At 43.5% G+C, this 21979-nt stretch overlaps 1 protein-coding gene across 3 annotated transcripts in view; it reads left to right on the forward strand.

Moving 5' to 3' along the window:
• The window catches only part of NCOA6 (nuclear receptor coactivator 6), a 444043-nt gene that overhangs the window by 16706 nt on the left and 405358 nt on the right, over positions 1-21979 (forward strand). For all 3 annotated transcript variants that reach the window (XM_086932282.1, XM_086932279.1, XM_086932280.1), the window contains exon 2: positions 15177-15269. The gene's annotated coding sequence lies outside the window, so the exon portion shown is untranslated. The remainder of the gene's footprint in view (positions 1-15176; positions 15270-21979) is intronic.

Raw genomic sequence — 21979 nt, forward strand, 5'->3', positions numbered from 1 at the left:
AGAAGTATGCTCTTCTCTACTCAAAACACACCCTAACCTCGAACAGTGTTAGTATCAGACATCAGAAATGTACCATATTTAATTTCTTGATTATCTTCTATTGGCAAATCTTCAAAAGACACATTCAAATCCGTCAAATGAGGCAAAAGAAATTCATCTTGATTAAAAACCGCAACGTACACATTACAAGAGAAAGAATAGGAAATAGGCATCTGTACGAAAGTAGAGCCCTCTCCAGCGTACTATAGAAGATAAGCGCAAACGTAGCACCCACTAACCTTTATTTTATCTACATTTTTTCTAATCATTTTAGTATACTCACTATCCTTAAATCCACTAACGAAATATTCTCTATGCACAGGTACATCATGTTTTAGCTCATTTCTATTAGTGAGTTCAACATGAGCATTTTCAATATGATCTGAAACATATCCCTGTTTTATCACCTCTTCATGCTTGGCCATCTTGTTTTTCAATTCTTATTTAAATTGAGTTATACACTCGTTATGTTCTTCCTTGCGTCCCACCATGTCGATACTTCAAATTTCGATAGTTTTTCAAGTTTATAAAGTAAATTTTGTAAATTTCTACTGCCATCAAGCCCTGTGACTCCTTTACTCGTGCTTGCTCCATTATTGGTTAGACAGTGTCCCACAAAAAAGCACATCAGCCGGTTTATGCCTTGCTGCTTGCTGGACAGAACTAGAGCTTGGGTTGCTATTGTTAGGTCATTGGGGTGTATGAAAGGTTTGATTTTGTTGAGTTTTGGGCTGTAGAGGGCTCTTTTTGCTGTGGAGCTTTTGTGGGAGCTCATGTTAAATCTTGTGTCTAGAGATTTGGCTGATATTGCTGGGGTAAGTTTGCAGTTTGAGGAGTCTAGGTTATTTATCCATTCCTGGATCTGAGGGGGTTGTTTGTAATTGGAGAAGACAAGAATTTCGTTTTTTTCTTGGTTTAGTTTGGGGTGGTTGAGGATTTTCTACTTTTGGAAAGTGTGGAGTTGAGTCGGTGGATGTCATTAAGGGAAGATATTTTGAGGTATAGCTGGGTTTTGTCAGCATAGAGATGATAGGCGATATTTGCTTGTTTTAAAATGGTAGTGAGGGGTTCCATGTAAATGTTGAAGAGTGTGGGGGAGAGGACTGAGCCTTGAGGGAGACCTCGAGTTGTGGGTGAGGTGTCGGACATTGAGTTTTTGAATTTTATAAATTGGTATCGGTTATGCAGAAATGAGGAGAACAATTTTAAGACATTGCCATCTGCTCCAATAAGATTTTGTAGGGCATCTAAAAGTAGCTTGTGATCTACCGTGTCAAAAGCAGCTGACAGGTCGAGGAGGACAAGTAGGCAGCATCTGTTAGAGTCAAGGGAGTTGTGAATGTCATTGGTTATGCTCAGTATAGTGGTTTCTTGCTGCATCCCTCTCTGAAACCAGATTGGTGTGAGTCTAGTAGGTTGCTTGATGCCAGTGTTCAGTTGGGTGAGAACACATTTCTCCAGGATTTTAGCTAGGAATGTAAGGTTGGTGATGGGCCTAAAGTTTTTTAGATCGTTAGGGTCAGCATCTGTTTTTTTTTTTTTAAAGGGGGGTGATTTGGCCTTGTTTGAGGCAGTCTGGCATTACTCCTTTGTTTAGGGAGCTGTTGATGATCTTTGTCCACAGTGGGGTTAGGGTGAGGTTGAAGTTCTTAGCCAGTGAAGCGGGTAGGAAGTCTGCATAGTGGTTGGAGGGTTTGGAGTTGGCAATCACACTGGAAATGTCCTCTTCGGACAGAGGTTTGAAGTCCTTCCAACTCTTGGGAGAAGAGGAGGGTCTTGGGCATAGGCTTATTTTGGTGTTTGGCAGAAGAGGGGACTCGACTTTTGGGCCCATGTGGTGAACTGGGGTTGGGTTAGGTTTCGTTATGGGTGATGACTTGCTGTGTTGGGTTTGAGGATGGTGGTCTAGGGAGAGCTCAATTTTGGTGATTTTGTCATTGAAGAATTTGGCCAGGTTGTTACACTGTAGGTTGGAGGCAGGGGTATTTACCTTGGTGGGCTTGGAGGTCTGTTTCTGGATGATGTTGAAAAGTTCTTTGGGGTGGTTTGTAGCTTTGTATAGTGCACTCCGGAAGAAGGAGGCTTTCTCCTTGATTATGTGTTTTTTGTAATTCCTGCATTCTCTTCTAAGCTGGAAGAGGTTGGTTGTGGATGGGTTTACTCTCCAGAGTCTCTCAGCAGCTCTTACTTTTCTTCTTTCGGAGTTGATTTGTTTGTTGAACCGGGCTCTGGATGGGATGTCTGATTCCTTTGAGATTCATGGGGGCTAGTTGGTCAAGTGCCGTTGTCTTCTTCCTATTGTACAGTGCAGTGAGCTCGACCGTGTTGATGTTGTCTGTGGAGGGCTGGAGAAATTATGTTATTGTTTCTTCGAGAGGGGGATGGCATTGAGGTTTCTGCTCCTTTGATGAGTAATCTGTGCTTTGACTGGTGGAGCTACGATTTGGTTGATGTTGAAAAGAATGATGTGGTGGTCTGACCAGTTGATTAGGAGAATGTTATTGATGCCTATTGTTTCGATTTTGGCTATAATTACATCTAAGGTAGAGACGTTGTTGTGGGTTTGTCCCTTGCAGTGTTGGGTGAGCTAATTTGTGAGAAGGGGTTCATTTAGTGACTGTATAAAAGTGTCCTTTTCGTTATTCCAGTAGAGGTTGAAGTCACCTAACATGATATTGTCAGAGTTGGATAGGGAGCAATGTGTAAGTTGGGCAGATAGTTGTTCTCCGAATGCAAGAGAGTTTCCTAGGGGGGTAGTAGATGAGATGGAATTTTGTTACTTTGTTGTCTTGATGTGTTAGATTGGTGTTGAGGTATTCGAAGGTAGAGAAGGATTGGGGTTTGAATTTAACTATATTGATGTTGTTCCTATGGATGATGGTAATGCTGCCACCGCGTTGGTCTATTCTGTCCTTTTTAAAGATGGAGAACCCAGGGGGGAACTAAAAGGTCAAGGAGCGGATAGGGGTTTCGGTGAAGAACGCCATGTCAATGTCGTAATTCAGTATGACATCAGCTAGCTCTGTTGCGTGCTTGACTGCATATCTGTAGTTAACAAGCATGAAGTTGACCTTGCCGCTGTTGGAGTGGTTTTGGGAGGAGGGGGGAGCCTGGGGTATGACTGTGCGTTGAGAGGGAAGTCTTGTAGACCTCAGTTGATTGTTGGCTCTGCCTATTCTGGTGATTACCTGTATGTTGGAGAGAGGTTTGGGTTGTTCTGGGGTCGTAGGTTTTAGTGAGAATCCCTGCCTCTCTCAGGGACATCTCAGGTTTCTCTCTTTTTGGGCTGTGATATTGGGTGTTGAGAGAGGTGGAGCGCCAGCTGGTCGTCCAGTGATTAAGTGGTTGAGAGGGCTCACTGATGTTTATGAGGGAGGGGAGTTGTGGGTATTGGGCGGGGGAAAAGGGGGGCTTTGGTGTTGAGAAGGATTTTGTTTATGCCCTGCATGATTGTATTAATTTGGCTATGGAGATGGGATAGGTTTTCAGTTATGGATTTGATGTGCATAGGGTTCATTGGTAAGAGAGTGTTGAGTTGTTTTTCTATACGTGTGAGGCATTCGGTTAGTCCTGCCATGACTCAGGTTAGGGGGAGGGGTTGGGGGCAGATTAGATTGTGGGTGTAGGTGGGAGCATGAGGGTCGAGGAGTGGTAGGATTAGGAGAAGTGGAGACAGATGCGTCTTCAGATGGGCGGTTGTGGGGGGGATCGGGGAGAGTGCTTCTCAAGTGTACTGGTGTTGTTTTGTCTGAGGGTTGTGCGTTTGTTGGGCAAGTTTTGGTGTTTTCGCGGGTAGGGAGAGGGGGTAGATGTGTTGGGTGGGGTGTGGGGGTGAGATAGGGCATGGTGTCTTGAGGTGGGGGTGTGGTCGAGGGGAATGGGAGTGGGGGGACCGATATATGTCAGACAGTCTTGTCCTTTCTTTATGTTGATATGCAAGTACGCACTGTTTGTTTGTTTAAGAGCCACTCCAGGTTGGGATGTATCAACAGAGTGTTTATTCATCAGCAAAAATACTTGTATCAACCTCAGATGGGGTCATGGTTACATGACCATATGGTGAGTTCCGGGTCTCATATAGTCAGTGCGTCAAACATGATACGACGTTTGTAATAGAAATAAAGAAAAGAGTATGCATTTGTAGGCTCATCTAATGCATTTTCATATTGATTCTGTTAATTGGTCACAGAATTGAAAAGATTCATTTAAATACTTATGGCCAAACGGCATATGAAAATAAATATTGAAAAGGCAAAACTGAATAACAATCCTAATTCAATTTCAATGATGACATGTCAAGGATAATATTATGGTTATCCCATAGTTACCAGCTGGATTGTCCGTTTCACCTGCAATTTGATGTACACTATACCTTTCCTGCGAATAACAATACAGTGTCTGGCTGTAGGACCACATATTGGCAAGATGGGTAAACTGAGAATCATAGCTCACAGTTGGATTTAGTACCCCAAATTACATTACGTCCCGATATTATTGTATGTTTATTCCTTGTGACTTTCTTTGTATATACATATAGAAAACATGTAGACTTCAAGAGGCAATTGGTATCAGAATGTTTGATCATGGTGGTTCAGTAATGTAGGGATGATGCTTCAGTAGCGTAACTTGAAACCGCAGTTTTTGTCTTAGGATTACGTCCTACCACTATTCATTATTCTGAAAGGGAGTGGTGTCTGTTGTGCAGAACATCCCTGTTCTCCGGTGCTCTTAACTCTCTAGAAGTGGCTAATCTTCAATTCACGTCAACTTCACCATAATCATTCTGTAAAAGCCAGAACATATCCCCAGTTAAACTCCGGTTTCTACATCTTGTGTATTCCCTAGGGTAGTGTGCTATAATTTGTTCTCATAAGGTCAATGCCATCTTTTATTGGTTTTAAATGGGTTTCATCATTAGCGCACTTTCCTAGGGCTAAGATTGTAAGAAAATTATATAAAAGCGAAACAAAAAGTATATATGTATAGTCATTAAAAGGGGAAAACCAAGAGGACTTGGTGGAGTTGGGTTCGGGATAGACCGCTGTCTGTTCATAGGTGCGAGTGTTACTCTTCGTCATTGTTCATTCCAATCGTAAAAACTGTACCAGCTTGTAGGATAACTTGTGATTCCAATCTGCGCAATTCTGAAAGGCGGTTCCCACATCTATCTATCTATCTATCTATCTATCTATCTATCTATCTATCTATCTATATATTATTTTTTTCAAAGCTTTATTGTGGCAACACATTTCACCCTCACAGGGGCTTCATCACGGCCAGTGGAAAAACAATGTGCCCGATCACCTCTAAAGAAAAGAATCAGGTGACGCCATTGACATAAAAGAAATTCAACATATTAAGGCAGGCTTGAAATATACATTTAGCAAAAGAAACTGCATGTCATATTATACCTGATTGCTAATTAGTCATCATAAGGAAAGAACATATTGTTAAAAGATAAGATATTATTATAATTACATCTCATGAAAAAAGCTGAATCTAAATTAGATATTTTTAGTGGGGAATTCGTATAGTCAAAGCACTCGTAAGTATAGAATAAAATTGGATTTAAATCTAACCGACAAACCTAGTCAGTTGTGACGTAGGTAAGCTGTCTCAAACATGCCAGTTATAGTGGTATAACATATAATAAAAGAAGAGACGGACCCCTTATACCAGACCAGGGGAGTAGGGTGCTACTGACGGGTAGAAATAAAGATCCCTTGGTGGAAAAAAGTATCTGATCCTAAATGCAATACTAAATCTCAAAGTACTCAGCAAAAGAGTTTGTAGCCCATGTGGTAGATCTTAAAAGGTTACACATGCAACACTTGTTATTTGTATGTTAAAATATAGTATTTTAATATAAAAAGTCAAAGATATCACGACAATCATATAGAGAAAACACTTTAAAAATAATTACAGTAACATTGATGTCAAATTCTTGTACAATTAAAATCATATGTCCCATACAGAGAGACCTCAAATTAATATATTTCTATTCATGCACACCGACAAACAATCAGCAGAGAGACAAATACAGATAGGTCATTTTGTCATTAAAAACATATCAGATCGGAACAGTTTCATAGCTAATCCTGGATACAATCTATTATACTTATCTACAGAATATGCTATTTCCACGGATTATGTTGAATAGAGCGTCGACGCGTTTCGATGGTGCTATTGATATCTTGTCTTTTTCAAGACGAACATAAATCTCTCTTATTGGCACTGGTTGGTTGCCTTTGGTCTAAATCCTTATTTATTTCTATTTGTACATCTATTCACTTGGTCTGCAGGACATGTTATTGGCCCCTGGTCCAGCAGGTCTGATAAGATCCACAATATGTCCCTATGTGCTGTTCCTTCCTTTAATGGGGTTCCTTATTACAAGTTATTATCATTTTAAAATAAGCATACAGTAAAAGTTCCTATGTAATTGTCCAAAGCGTTTTCCTGATGCTTAGGCAGCGTGTGCCCTTGCTTCCTGATGACCACCTACTTGTTGCCTGTGTCGATGATCACCGATCTTGGAAGTTTTGACAGTCTTTCCTCGATCATCGCAAGGAACTTGACGTATCTACAGTTCAGTTTGGTGTTTGCAGGATCCAAGCAGGCGAGCACCGCTTGCCTTCTAGTGCTAGTCCCTATCTGCTTAAACTGGTCCTTTAGGAGCTGTTGGCGGGCTTGCCGAAGCTCTTCGCAGAGGCAAGTCATGTGGAGGATGTCGCCCTTCTCTAGGTTGCAGAGCGGACAGGCTTCGTGGCCGTTATTCCTGAGCCATGGTGGAAGATGCTCTCTGCTGGGCAAAATCCCTAGTCTGTGTTTCAGGAACCTCAATTTCATGGGTTTTGGATAGCCCTGACTAAAATATGGTTGCGGTGTCAGGGATTTGTACGAATTGAGTGTCATCCATTCATGATTTCTTTTTGCGAAGGTGGCCTTGTCCTCTAGTGAGGAAAGGGAATTGACGTTTTTCCAGACTAGTTTTTTGAACGGGTTATGCCTGAGTTGCATGTCCCAGATCGCAGTTAGTTTGGTGGCCCCCAATGCTGCCTGCAGATAAGTTCTTGCCTGAGATACGTCTCTGCTTTGTATATCTTGCCATATCAGCGAGTTTAGTGTTTAGGTAACGGCAGAGCGGAGTTTGTGGCAGCAGATGATGTAGGCTCCCTGTCTTGCGAGGTCTTGTTTTTGTAAGCCAAACTCCAACCTTATATGGGCGGGCGAGGTGTAGGGCGGGAGCGAGAACATTGTTCTGTAGGTTTTTACCTGGGTAGTCAGTCACAAATCTTCCATTTAATGCCCGGAGGTTTTGATGTTCTAGGTCTTGGTGTAGACAGTTGTTTTGATGATTACTCCTGTTTAGGGGGGCACTTTGTGATGGTATAGTGTAGATTTTGTTTAGAGCTAAAGCCTCTTCGTCTACTGATGAACCAAGTAAATTTTGGTTAAGTGGAATACTCTTCTACTGATGAACCAAGTAAATTTTGGTTAAGTGGAATACTCCTCCAATTGTTTAGAGATTTTGATAGAATCTTTAACTCTATGTTTGGGGTGGACATATGCGTTGACAAGGTATATCTCTTTTTCTTTATTCCCAAGCTGTAATTTTATCTTTACTGTTAAGTTTGTAGGTGTAGATGAGTCCATAAGGACTGCCGAAGCTATCGTTGTAGTGGATACATATGTGGCCAAGCCTCCTGACTGGTGGCCAAATCTGTTGGTTCTGACCGCTGCTGTTGAATAGCAAGTGAAGCCCGTGATATGTTGTAAGGTTGTGAGCCATGTTTCTTGCAGCATTATTATATCAAAGAGAGAGAGATACTTTTGGAAGTCTGCGTCGTCCATTTTTGAGGTTAGGCCGTTTATGTTCCAAGAACAAATGCCTATAGTTGGTGCCCTTCCCCCTTTACCGTCTTTAATTTGTTGGTGGCGTCAAGCCTCTTCAGGACGTATGAAGATAGTTTGGGACAGTGTTTCCCTTGTAGGTGCTTGATTTTGGTATGGTGCCCCACTTGCACTAGCTTCTGCCCGTCCCCAGGGGCTGCGTATGTTCCTGTTAGGCGAACTTCCTCGCAAGAGCTTAGTAGTGGTGAGGGTGCGGGTCTGATGGTCCTTTGGAACTGGGTTTTGCCTGTTCATTGTGAACGCTAGCTTGGAGCCAGCTGCCACCGTCGGCCTTTCTGTTCATCGCTGCCAAGGGCTGTTCTCTTAGTTTGGGCAAGCTTCCCAGGGCACCCCTGAGAACACTGAAGGTGTTTGCCTGTTGTGTCTCTGATTCTGGTCTTATCCTCCTCAGGAGTGGAGAGGGGTAAGCTGGTCTATGTAAGGGGACCAGGTGAATGCCCCAGTTCTTGAATTGCTCTGCTTCCGCTAGAATGGAATCTACAGCATTATTGGAGGACCAGGTTGTCTTGGTCGCCTCCGGGCTGTTTTGGTAGGCAGCGGGTAAAAATTCCACTGAGATTAAGTCCTTGGTACTTAACCCTCCCAGATTGGGAATGGAATCCATTAGTCTGAGGATGTTACCACGGTTTAACAGGTCCTGCTGCCCTTGTGATGTGTATTCCGGGTGAAAGACCAAGAACTCCGTTGTTTGTTGTGTACTTCCTTCCACCTGCTGTTTTGTTGATGGATGATGTGCTTGAGCTAATGGACCATGGTATGGTTCAGCATCGTGTAATGCCAGGTGATTGCCTTGACCTGGCATGTTGGCGGTGTGTGTTGTTGCTTTAGTTGAGGTAGTTTGCTTTAGTATTATTCGCGTTTCGTATGGCCATTTTACCTGTGGGTACTCAGTTTGGCTAGGAGCAGAATGAATAATCGTGGTTGGAGTGTCTCTTATTGTATCTTCATGATTTGAGCTTAGCCTTGGACCAATAGTTCTTTTCGGGACCCCCTCTTTGGGGTTTGAGTTAGTTGGATGCTTGCTTGCAGCTGTTTTTGATGTTTCTTGGTTGGTCGTGTCATTGGGTGTTTCCCTTTGGAGGGGGGGCTCCTTGTTTAGAAGTGCTGGGTCTCCCGCTTGACCTTCGAAGATACACTCTTGCTTGTTCTTGGTACTGCTAGACTGTGTGGGCGATTTGGTCTTTGTTGCCTCATCTCTGTGCGCATCCGTTTGTTCAATTTGGTCTTTTGCCAATGGATCTTTGGACCTTTGCCCTTCTTGCTTTGTCAAGCTACTGTTAGATTTTTGCTCCTGGATGGAGGCACTGGGCACTTGGTTTTCTCCGTCTGTAAAGTGGGCATTGTTTGTGTTAGCCAAAGATTTTTCCTTAGGGCCAAAGAAGATGGGGAAATATTTTATTGTAGCCATTTGAGGTTTTTGATTGCGCCCTTTTCTTTTTTGTTGACGCCGTTGTTTGGCGTTAAGTTTTTGCGGGGGCTCCAGTCCCGTCTGAGTTGTCTCCTCATTTCCAGGGACATAATGGGCGGTTAGCTTTGTTCCGGATGTTTTGCTCCTGGAATTTCCCTATTCGGTTTTATTTGGGCCCGTTTCATTTGTTGCGTTTTCTCTGTGTAGATTCCTTAGATCACCTATTAAGTCGGTTAGCATTGAGGGCAGTGTGACTAATTTGTCCACTGCCTGACTGCAATTGCAGTTCAGGTAGGTGCTTGTTTGTGCTCTCGTTATCAGGTTATTCAGGTTGCCCAGCTTATCATCGATGCCGGCTGTGAAAACTGCCAGTGTATTGAGAAGGGTAAGTTGTAACTCCATTTTTTCTGATTGATATTGCAGGGCGTCTACTGCTAGCTGGATTGTGTTTAGCAGTGAGTTCCAGGTTCGGTTGTTGTATTCCTTCCTCCGCTCTTTCTCTTTAGAGATGTTAGTGGAGTTGTTGATGTAGTTGGCTGCCAGAGGTGGTTCGGGGGCGTGAGGCTCTTTGTGATCTGGTGTATAAGTTGCTAGCATGTCTTCCCATTCTTGTGTATTAAGGTAAGACACTATTGCCCTGCCTTCGATTTTCCAGCTAGAGTTGTGAGGGCTTGCTGCCTCCCTGCCCGAGGTGCTTATTGCTATGACATAGGTTTCCGGGTCTGTGAGTGGTAGAGCACATCCAGTCGTTGACTGAGACTTGATGGCTGTGCTGTGGCTGTGGCTCATAGATTGGGTACCCGACGCCTGGCTGGGTTGTGTTTCCTTGGGGAGAGCCGATATTAGTGTCTGTAAACCGACCCCTGAAGCCCTTATGGTTGAATGACTGTCTAGTTTATCGTCTAGGTTTGGTACCGAAATAGTTTTTGTATTGGCTTTCAGATCTTCCAGTGGGGACCGCAGGACATTCCCCTGACTGCATATAGCCTGGTCAGCTGGATAGGCAGGTGATAGTTGCAGATCGGAAGATACGATTGAGATCTCCTGAAGTGTGCTGTTGTTCCCATGCTTTGAGATACTACGTTGATGAGGGTCTGCCGTGGGATTTTCTAAGGGCAAGGGGCTTGTGGTAAATTCGAGCAATAGTGGTGCCGAACATGTTGGTCTCAGTGATGTGGGGAGCAGTGGGGTTTGCAAACCATGCAGATGTTTGTTGCTCGAAAAAATGGCCGAGCCCGGATCCTTTAGGAATTCAAACTTTGAATATATCTTCGGTTGGTAGAGCTTTTTTGCGGTTTGTGGTTCTCTTACTGAGGTCTCTTGGGTCAAGGCCGTTGGCGATCCCTGCTCGGTTTTGATATGATTCGGGTCCGATGCCTGCTCGGTTGTGGTAAAGTTCGGCTCCTTGCCGGTGGGTGGGCTTGGATTTGTTTTCTTCTTGTTTCCTTTCTCGTTTCCCGTTTTTGCCTTCGATTTTGGCTTTGGCTCTGGGGACCCCCTGACCCTTCCTGACCTCATGCCGTTGTCAGAGGATGCTTCAGGAGGTGAGCCTTCCCAGAATAGACCTTGAATAGACCCTGAATGAGCTTGGAGCTTCTCCTGCGTTGACCTCTTTTTCCCGGCTCTCCAACTCTCCAGCTCTCTGGCTCTGACTCTTCAGTTGGTATCCTCTCTCGCTGGGGCGGATATCGCCTCCCTTCCTCGCTTCTTTCGCTTCCCGGGAAGGACATGTCACGCGGGGATGGGGATGGGGGTGGAGAGTGAGCACCCCACTCCCACTTCTCAGGTTAGGTTTTCTAATACGAGGAAAACAGCACAAAGATGATAATAGCGCTCACTCTGTGCTATCTGCTGACCACGCACTGCACCATATAGGGCTCCTCACACGCATGTTTTTTCGTACAAAAGATGAAGAGCACAGTGAAGAGCACAGTGCTTCCTGCAGGCCAAAAGTACTTCACTTTCTTTTTATTAAGAGAGAAAAGAACATTCCAGTCCTTTCCCTGGTTTAGGGAGGAGAAGCCATTGCAGGCCGTTCTATCCCACACACATCAGGGGCAGTGCACGCTTTGCTATTCTGGGTTGGGCTGAGCTGAGCTGAGTCCGGAGTTCTGTCCGGAGTCTCGCCGTGCCGTGCTGTTCTGCCTTGTCGCGCCGAAGGACTCTGCCTTATCTTGCGGCTCCTGCCGCGTTCACAGACCCCCCCCCCGGCACGGCCGCACTCAGCTGCGCTCAGAAGATCACACGTGGGTCCCACCTGCATCGGCAATCACTCGCGGCACAGCCGGCCGCGTTCAGATGGTCTCCTGCTGTGCTGAGCTGAGCCTCTGCCGATCCCTCCAACGCTGCTACTGCCGCTCACCTGTCTTGCACGGCTCTTCGGCACTTCACTCCACCGGCAGGCTGGGAAGCAGGCAGTCAGCAGGCAAGTCGAGCGGGCGTCAGGCAGCGCTCGGGGCGCAGAGGAGAGCGCGGGAGAGTTCAGGTGAGCTCGGCAACACCTGCGGCAGCGGCAGCTTCTGTCGTCACTACCGGTCAGCGCACGGCTCTCAGGCATGTGTCAAAGCACAGGGTCTGTGTACAGCCAAAGTCCTTCGCCAATCAGCTTAGTCACTTGTGTGTGTAGGCCGAGTGCTCGCAACAGGAAGTGGTCCACAACATACTGTGTGGACTTCAAAATTATTGATCACAAAAAGACCTGGTTATGCGAGGGAGTCACCTGCCTTCTTATTCCCAGACTCGGCAGGCATCTGGGGAAACCTACCAGCCATTTCTGAAAATTAGACACCAGAGCAAGTCCAGGGATGTGTGGCTTGCGTATATCCCCCAATGTTTACTTACCCAGAATTCTCTGCAAACCTCAAATTTAGCTTATAAAAATTCCCATTTTCTCCAGATTTCTCTTTGGCAAAGTTGTGGGATCACCGGGCCAACACAAAGTTCCTAGCACCCAGTGTTCAGCCAGGTTTCCTAATGAAAATGCTACCTCACTTGTGTGGGTGGGACAAGTACCCACGACAGGCAAGGGCGGGCCCAAAACATATTTTGGAGGCATCATCTATCACAAAACAGCCTGGTGTTGCAAGGAGGGCACTTTAGTTTTTTGTCCCGGGCTTGGCGGCCAGTTAGGGAAACTTACCATACTAGACATATCTGAAAACCTGGGGGAGTCCAGGGATGTGTAGCTTTCGTTGATCCCCCAACTTTTCTTACCAAGAATCTCCTGAAAACCTCAAATTTAGCTAAAAAAACAAAATCAAATTTTCCTTGCATTTCTGTGTGGGATCACCACACCAGCACAAATTTCCTATCACCCAGCATTTCCCTTTTGTGACTTTGAGTCACATTTTGAGGTTTGCGGGGCATTGTGGGCAAGAAAACGTGTTGGTATCCACGAGAGGTAAACCAGCCTGTTCCCCCTGGGGGCGTAGTTTATTTTATTTCTTTATTGACATTTCAAATGACAGTGTATTATAACTTACAGTACCAAAGTCTGACATCGCCAAACAGACAGAGGTTCCATTTATTCATTCAGTGAAGCTGAGAAAAAAAAGTTAAACTGTTCCGGATACATACAGCATAGTGGTAGTCCACAGCCATCTTAGTAACAGCGACGTCCCGCTCAGTATACTTCCAACTAAAATATATTTAGGAATAACAATTGAAAATCTACACTTCCACAAAATCAATTTAACAACAAATATAACCTATATAGGTCCCTCCCTCCCTAACCTACCCTCCCCCAAACTTCCATTAAGACAATTGACATTCAGAAAATATTGATTTCTTCTCGGCTAACCTACTTAAGCATAATCCCAGCATGCAATGAGTATGGTGGTCCTCCACCCAATTTCCCGGTCACTGTTTCAATCAGGGCATCTCTCCACCAGTGTGGTCTAGATGCCTGTGGTGGGCGGATACCTGTCCCCCGGCTCCCAATATTGCCTGGGTCTTGGCGTCCCAAGAACACAAAACATCTCTTAAGTGTTTTCCGTATGTGTGCCTTCTCAGCTGATCCCACTCCACTAAATCCCTTTCCCGTGCTCCCGTCGTGGAGTGCCTCACTGCCATCTAACTGATAGCTAAACATCTTTTTGCCAATATGAGGTCCAACATAGTAAACCGTTTGCTCAACTTCAATCTTGGGTTGTGAGGTAGGAGCCTCAATAAACATTGTTTAATTGTATGTGATACTACCCAGCCTGATGCAGGGCAGAGTTGTTGTAGCAACTCTGTAAATATGCATTCTATGTTTTCACCCACCTATCATGAACGGCAGGGTCTCTAGTGTTTGTGTGGGACTAGGGGCTTCAGAAAATGACAGACATAACTGGTGTGCCGTGGCTACTATCTTGGCATATTGAAGGAATTGTCCACTCCCCAGACTGAACGTCTCAATGGCGTCCTATAGTGAAATGAAGCGACCCTCCGATTAGAGGTCAGAAAGCATTAAGCATACTCCCACCTGCTATCTATTGCCATTTATGTGAGGGAGAAAACTAACCATATATCTAAATATGGGGCGTGTGGTGCCTGCCGAACCACTTGTTGAACTGCTTGTTCCTATAGACTGCCTATCAGCTGGATCACATGAGGCAACTTGGGTGAAATCCACCTACCCACCATCATCAGCTCCTCTAGCAGGTGCCCGTTCACGTGTGCAGTCCATTAGGGAACGCTCCCAGTTAGGCTCCCGATCAAACTAATGAACAGCATGCTGTAGTTGTGCTGCCAGATAATATAAATCCTGATCAGGGACTTCCATTTCCCACCCCCCCACCACCCTGGCCCATTGTCATCCTATGGTACTGAGGCTTACCCTGCATCTCTTGCCTGCCCGCAGAAGGTCGACAAGCAATTTATCTAGTTCCCGAAATACCCTTTGGGGGATTTCATACATTGCACTCTGTTGCATGTAGAGACATAGTGACAGTAGCACCATTTTAATTAATGCTATATTCCCCTTAACAAGATTCTTAGCGTATTCCAACACGTAACTGTCTGGAGTAAATTCCGAAGAACTCAGCCAAAATTCAAATCCTAGGACCGGCACTCACTGTTCACCTGTATATCAAGATATTTGACACTATCCATCTTCCAGTATAACCCCACATCTGGGAGACTGTCAACAGAGAGGCCCACCTAATGGCCTAATGGGAATATGGCAGATTTTGTATTATTCACCCGTAATCTGGACAATACCCAACATTTCAGCATACCATTCAGCATTATGGGCAGAGAAATGTCTGGCCGGCGTAGGTAAATCATAGCATCATTGAGGTATAAGGACACAACATGATCAGTATTAACAATTCGTATACCCCATCCGTTGAGAGACTGCCTGAGTTGGCATTCAAGGGGCTCCATAGCAATGGCAAATATTAAATGATGACAGCGGGCAACCTTGGTGTGTGCTAAGTTGTAGGACAATTTCAGTCTAGCTGTATCATCCGGCCCTCACCGTAGCCTGCAGAGTTGAATATAGCAGTTTAACCCTTTCAATGTATGTATTCCCCAGTCCTATCCGATCAAGTTACTGCCAAATCTAGTCCCAACACACCGAGCCAAAGGTGAGTTCAATATCAAGAAAGGCAAGCGCATATTGGTTCTCGCCTAGAACCGGTGCATGCATAACATGAGTTAGCCTATGCAGGTTGCACAAGGTGTTCTTTAGTAGGATAAATGCCCCCTCCATGTTCAAATCTCTTGTTGCTCAACCCTCTTTCCCTGATTTTAAGTATTTTAAAGCAATTTATAATGCATTCACAAGTAATGTTATTTTAAGTTTTTAAGTACTTATGTTTTTTGTTGTCAGGTACAGCTTTGGAAAGATGCTGCCATATTGTGGGGATTCAAGAATAGCATAAATTTGAAAATGTAGATTGAGGAAGGCTTTGGAGCCATTTTGGTAAGTGATATTGTTTAATTTTTTTAATTGCTTGTTGGTTGATTTTACTGTGCTGTCTTGCCATGTCTGTTTTTCTGGACCATCCTGTATTGTTTCTCCTTTAAGCTTTGATAGTCAAGCACGCCACTGTAGGTATTCATTGCCAATTTGGATTTGTCATGAGCTGTACTTTGATGTCTGGAGTATCCTAAGTGACTTATCAAGATCCCTTTTTTACTCCTAAATTGTTATTGATTGAATTTCTTTCTGTTCTGCTGAGTGAATTTTATGTAGGTCACTATCCTAGATTATGGGGATTTTAGCAGCTTTTCTTGCTGGTTCTTTTCCTCCATCTCTATTCTTCAGGTTGGGTATCTTGGTAAGTAGTGCTGCGGCTTTAATTTGTACACATAGTGCCTGAGCAGTATTACATCTAAGTCTTGTGCCTGGACAACAGTCATTTGGTACATGCTTGTGCAGCATGTGGTACCCTGTCTACATGGCTCCTTGGTACCAACTAACTACTGTGCATCCAGAGCACGGATGCTCCTTTCTCAAATGATATGCAAGATTTCTTCACCAGGAAGGAGAGACCAGATCTATTTAAAGTGTCTCAGCTACTTGGTACATTTCTGAGCAAGGTTGGTAGGCATCTCCTCCAGGGATCATCTGGCTAACCTGGTGGTGGCCTCCCTTATTGACCATAATCAAGTTTTGAGAAGTGATCTTTGGGAAGGTGAAAGCATCTGATTGCTAGACCACCAACTCCTGGAATTGGATTGTTTGTCCAGACTGACCCAATACTCATGGTCTAGTGGATGGGCATGAAGCACCCAGGAACAAATGATCTCTTGAGATATACACACTCTTCTTTGGAGACTCCATTGCCCCTTTCAATCAAGCCTAGTGGCTCCATTATTCATGGATGCCCCAAACTGACATTGCACTGATGGGTTGAGAAAGTGTCTTAGTCTGGGCTTCTTAGCGCAGGAGTTACAAATGAGAGGTCAAGGAACCCACCCCCTAACACTTACTTGTAACCGTAAAGCCATGCATTTTATACTCCTCATCTCTACGAGCAGAATTTACGTTCTTACATTTCCATTGACTTCCACACAGACTGTCCTTTCTTTTATACCAAAACTACTGTCAAAATTCCTAGTAAATCAAGAGTTTATTCTTGTATTTCAGCCTGGAAAATATTGTTCCTTGACAATGGAAACCTAGCATAACTTTGCTTTGTTTTCCAGATTTGTGAGAACAAACTCTTTCAGAGTATCTAATCTAGCCTTAGAGCCTGCCGTAGCGGGCTCTACCGGCTGTTAAAAGCCTGCTCCAGCATTCGGCTCGGGCCTTTAACATGGGTGCGGGCCTTAAATGGCTGGTAGCGCCCGCTGCAGAGGGCTGCAAGGCTATTAGAACATTCCGCCCCTAGAGGGCAAAATGTTTTAATTTGTGAAAAGGGCCTCACGGAGCCCAAAGGAGTTGAAATCCCTCCTGGCTCCGTGAGGCCTTGCTTCACAACTGTTGCTGTGAACAAACGTTGGAATGTTGATGCTCTAGGCTTCTTCCGGCCATTAGAAGCCCTGGGCACTCCATGGTTTTCAGTGGGGCGCTCACCATTCCAATGTTATAATCATGTTTTCATTCTCAGTGATACCATGTTTTCCTTATCAGTGATACCTATCTTAGCCAACAAGGAAAACAACTGTCAGCAGGTGAATAGTCTGTATTCATAATGTTATGAAACTTGGTGCTCTCTCTGCCTATATAAAGACAGCATTCGTTAGTTTAAATAAATGAATTTTATTCATCTTGATAGAGTTAATTAAAACCTGCATGATAAAAGAAGGCAATATTAAAAAAATAAAATTAAAATAGAATATACATGCAGGCAAAGGACCCTTTTAAAAACATATTTAAATAATTCTAGTATTTATTCCGGTCAATGCCTGGCATCCCTCAAATTAACCTTCTCTGAGTAGTGCGAGGAAGTGAAAATAGCAGGCTTAAGAAAAGAAAAAAGTAAACTAGTAATGACTGCAGTGCCGGCTGATTGTCTGTTCAAAAAGTGGACACCAATGCTATTGATCAATTTCAGCATTGTCCATAGGAGTGCAGTGACGTACGAGATTAAAGTGTTAGTGCTTGGAAAGTGCAGCAGAGCATTTGTGATGGCCATTGCTGTAGCACTTAGTCCAATCATAAAGTGCACTCAAAATGACATTAGAGTGTTAGTTTGTTTGCCCACGGTGAGAGATTTGTTTAGCACATGAGGTGAAAGTGTTGGTGCTTGGAACGTTCAGCAAAGCTTGCATGATGGTTACTGCTGTAGCTCTTGGTCCAATCATAAAGTATGCTCAAGTGACAAACAAAGTATTTATTTGCCCAACGCGAGATGTTGGCTTGCAATACTATGTTAAACTCAGACTGTTGGACCACATGCTGCACACTAAAGCTTTGGTTCTCTTTTTCTCAGTTTTGGATCCTACGTTGTTCAATGGGACTTTTGAGGTTCATCTTGGGTTTTCCCTGAGGCGACTGGGTTTGCCGATGCCATCTTGAAAGTCGTTGTAGACCCAGCTTTGAGCAGTCTTTCAGCAATAGTGATCAAATTTTCCAGGTAGACCATTACCCGGGCACTTAAGCCTTTCAAGCAGAAAAGAAGGGTGCGACGACAAGTCGTGATGCCATGAGTGTAAAAGATGTTGCGTAGGACCTTTGTGTTCAGTTTACAGGGCGGGGCATATACACAATATGTGCAAGAGATTTTCTTCTTACCCCAAGCACAGCCTGCATAGTGCCGAGCTAGGTTTTGGGGCCCACGCTGGCAATGCATCGCTTGTTGGTAATGGCCAAACCTCAGCACTAAAAATCTCAATTGATTATTTCAAACAGATACCTCTGTGGGTTGGGCGATTTGTATGTGTTCTACATATCCACGTGTACTTACTCTTTTTGAAACGTTCCTCGTCTTTCGCCCACAACAGTCAAATTATTTGTTTGTTCCTCATTGTGAGTTTAAAAGTGTTCTGTGGAATATTTGCTTACCAAAGGTGATGTGCGTCCAGCAATTCTAAAACCTCACTTCTGGCCGGGGCCCAACGGTTGGTTTTACTGCCTGCTTGATACGCATTTCCTGATCAGTGATTTTAGTTTGTCCGGCACTGCCTTGCTTAATGATGACATATACTTAAGTATGTCGCCTTGCTGTACTAGCTCTTGCAGTCCGAACTTTAAACAAGTCTGTGCAAGTGAAGTATACTGTGGAAGATAGAATATGAAAAGAAAAACCTGGAACTTTTTACTACTGGATTACCTTCCAGGTACCATTTTCCCTTCATATGACCACCTCAAAAGATTACTGTTTTGTTTTATTGTTGGTTCACTGTTGTGTGGTTTGTTGTACAGTAGAGGGCACAACACTATTTGCTCAAATCAAAAATAAAAAGGTTAAAAAGAATTGGTGTGAGTACACACCCTTGTTTAAGGCCTCCCCCAGTTCTTATTGCAGAGGATAGGCACTTGTTTCTGCCAAGGCTCACCTTTGCTCAGGTATCGAAATACAGGAGCTGTACTGCTTGTAATAGATTAGCAGAGATGTTCCATGATGTCAATTTATGCTACAGCAAATTCCTGTCCAAATGGTCGGAAACTTATGAGAAATCAATAAAGCTTGTGTTGAGCAGTTGTTGATTTTTTATTGTATTTCTCGAAAAGCATGGAAAGAACCATGCGATTGTAAGTCGTGTTTGACTTGGGCTATGATTTTCTTCATTTGAGCTTCAATTATAGTTTGGGAAAAGCAAAGTGTTAGAAAGTCGCTCTTATCTGAATACAATGTTGTTAATTCTCCGGAGTGGTAAAAGGAGCTGATAAGGATTAGACTGGCTTGGTGAGGGACGTGGTTGTCAGCTTAAAGAGTCAAACCATACTTTAGTTGGTTCATTAGGACCCACAGAAGTTTATTATTCTTTGATTTATAGATTTGTATGACTTTGATGTAGTCTTTCTTGCTCTTTGCACGTTTTGCTTCCCAAATTTCTTTTTTGTACTCTTTCCTTAGCTCTGTAAAAGCGGGGAAATGAGATCCAGGTGCATGTTGCTTTGCTTTTGCTGCTTTTATTACACTTTTCTGTTTAAGTGCGCTGTTGAACCACCTGCTTAAACCCAAACATTCTTGCATATTTTCCCAAGCAGCTAATGGGTTCCGCGGATCCCGTCTTCTTTGCGGATCAGTCTGTTTCCAGGGTTCATATTTTTCCTGGGCTAGTTCCGACCATCTTACATGACTCCAAGTTGTTCCTCTGAGCAACATGTTTCTAGTCCTCAAAGGCCGATGATCACTTTCACAGCGTTATTCCACTTTGAACGTTGTGTCCCTTTGGAACATGTGGATGGAGACAAACGCATAGTCCAGCACTGATTTCCCTGACCTGGGTTTTTGTGTTGCCGTCATTGCAAAGCCTGTAGCAACCCCCCCCCCCCCCATTTAATGCTCCAAGACCCATAGCTTCGATATTGGACAGCAGCTGGTGGTAAAAGCGGTCTGTCTTTACATATTTTGAGACCTGCTCAGGTATGCCCTGACTTATGTCCAAGGTACACGCATCCTTGCTGCTCTTTCGATGGTTGCCAAACTAAAATTGAAGTTGCCAGCCAATATCCAGTCGGCACTCGGATGGCGACTATTTAAGTCTAGCTATGAATGTTCAAAGATGCAATTGCATTTTGTTTTCAGGCCTCCTTTAGGTTCAAGTAAATGTTCAGTATTAAGACGTTTTCTCTCGGGCTTCGGATTTTAAGTCATTAATCTGTATTGCTTGCATTAAAGAGGAATCGGTTTCCACTCGGTTATATTAAAAGCTTTAACTCCACTTTTTACAGCAGGGTTATTGAATTCTGAGTAACCCATGAGTGGTGTTGCTCCAAGGCTCCAAGTTTCCAGGCGACCTATTATATCAAATGATCTATGTGGGTTTCTGGTTCAGGGGCTAATGCAATCTTGCCTGCTCCTGCGATTTTCCATGGTGTCTGGGCAATCTCACTGAGTAGCCCTGGTCCCTTGATATACCTCCGTGGAAAATTGTTGTCCAGAGATTTTGATTTGCGTTTTTGTATCATTGTGGAAGTAATTTAGCTTGGGTAGACCTTGCTAATCTGGGCCGAATTTTTCTGGAGGACATTTTTAAAATTGGCAGATGGGCTGCGTTGATGTTATATTTCAGTAACTATGAGGCCTATATACTTCATTTTGGTGTTAAAACATAGGTTTTGGAAGACAAGTAGTCTCATAGAGACAGTAAAGTCAAAAACCACTTTAATCGATTTAGTTAAAAATCATAAAAGCATACTACAATCAAATGGGCAAATTGATATCATAAAAATTACAAACACAGTTATCATTTATATACACAGTTTAAAAACAGTTTAAAAGCAGCTAAAAGAGAGAAGGTAATTATTAGAGACAGCAAATAAAACAGGCGGGCATATAGCGATGTGTTTAGGTATCATATTGGTAATTAATCTTATATATTGTTTTTGTTTGAGGGTTTCCTTTGATTCAAGTTCATAAACATGAGCGAAGCAGGTGGTAGTAGAGGATATTTTCCTCCTGACAGAGTGTGGCTAACTACAAAATCAGAGGACTCCTTCAATAAGAAAAAGTGTGTCTAATGCCAAACTAATCTGAAGCTAACATCAACTGTGGGTGTACAGAAGAGTCAAGATGCTGCAGAAATACGGCAAGATGAAGTTCACAAAAGATTGAACCTGATTGGTGAAGAAGATCAAATATTTTACCATTGTAATAACAAGTCGTATACAAGGGAAAAAAGCCTACAAAAAATATTGTCAAAACATAGCAGACACCCGTGACTCAGAACAAGAATCTGAGTCTCCTGAGAAAGCAACGACAACCAAACACAATGCCCACCCACTTAGAAGATCTATGGCTAACTCTCATCCACCTCCAACAACTGGTCAGAAAGCAGAGTTTGTGAATCTCAAAGGGCGAACATGTTTTTTTCTGCTATTTGTTTTTTCCAAGATTAAGTTTTCAGACGAGTAGCTGATCTAAACAGCGAGGAGAATGTATTTGGTGCGGATTTGTACGCCCACCCGAACTGCATTCATACATTCATTCAAAAATATGAATGTACGCTGATCTCCCAACAGCAACGTCACCGCCAGCCTTCAGTTAAGTTTGCACTCTTTGAAAAAGCAAATTAAGTTTTGAAGCCACTCTTGACTGCTGGCCATGGGTTCACACTCCGTGAGATCAGAGAAATAAAGGTCAACTTTGATTAAACTATATTGATCCATTATAATGAAATTCAGATTTTCTGGTGAGAATGTACTGCGTAATTCGTTTTTGTCAGTTCAACAATAAGAATGAGCCACTTTTGGTGTTCTGAGCTGATTTGACTCCTGAAGTTCTTGTTGCCAAAATAAGACCCCAGGATGCAGTAAAATCAGCAGGAACCATTTTTAGAAAAATACTGAAAGATTTAGATTTTGGACTTAATGACAAATCCCATGAATCAACAGGCTTGTGCTGTGCAAATGTAGGGTATTTTCCAAGTCCTGTTTTATGAATTTCATCACGGCAAAAAGAAAACTCCTCTACACATGATGACTGCCAGCGTAATCTATGACAAGTGCAAAAGTAGAGAGATAATCACTTCAGTGAATAGAATGAATGGATCAACAAGTTACAAACACATAGTACA

This window comes from Lissotriton vulgaris, chromosome 7 (assembly GCF_964263255.1).
Source record: "Lissotriton vulgaris chromosome 7, aLisVul1.2, whole genome shotgun sequence".
In the NCBI taxonomy this organism is placed as follows: domain Eukaryota; kingdom Metazoa; phylum Chordata; class Amphibia; order Caudata; family Salamandridae; genus Lissotriton; species Lissotriton vulgaris.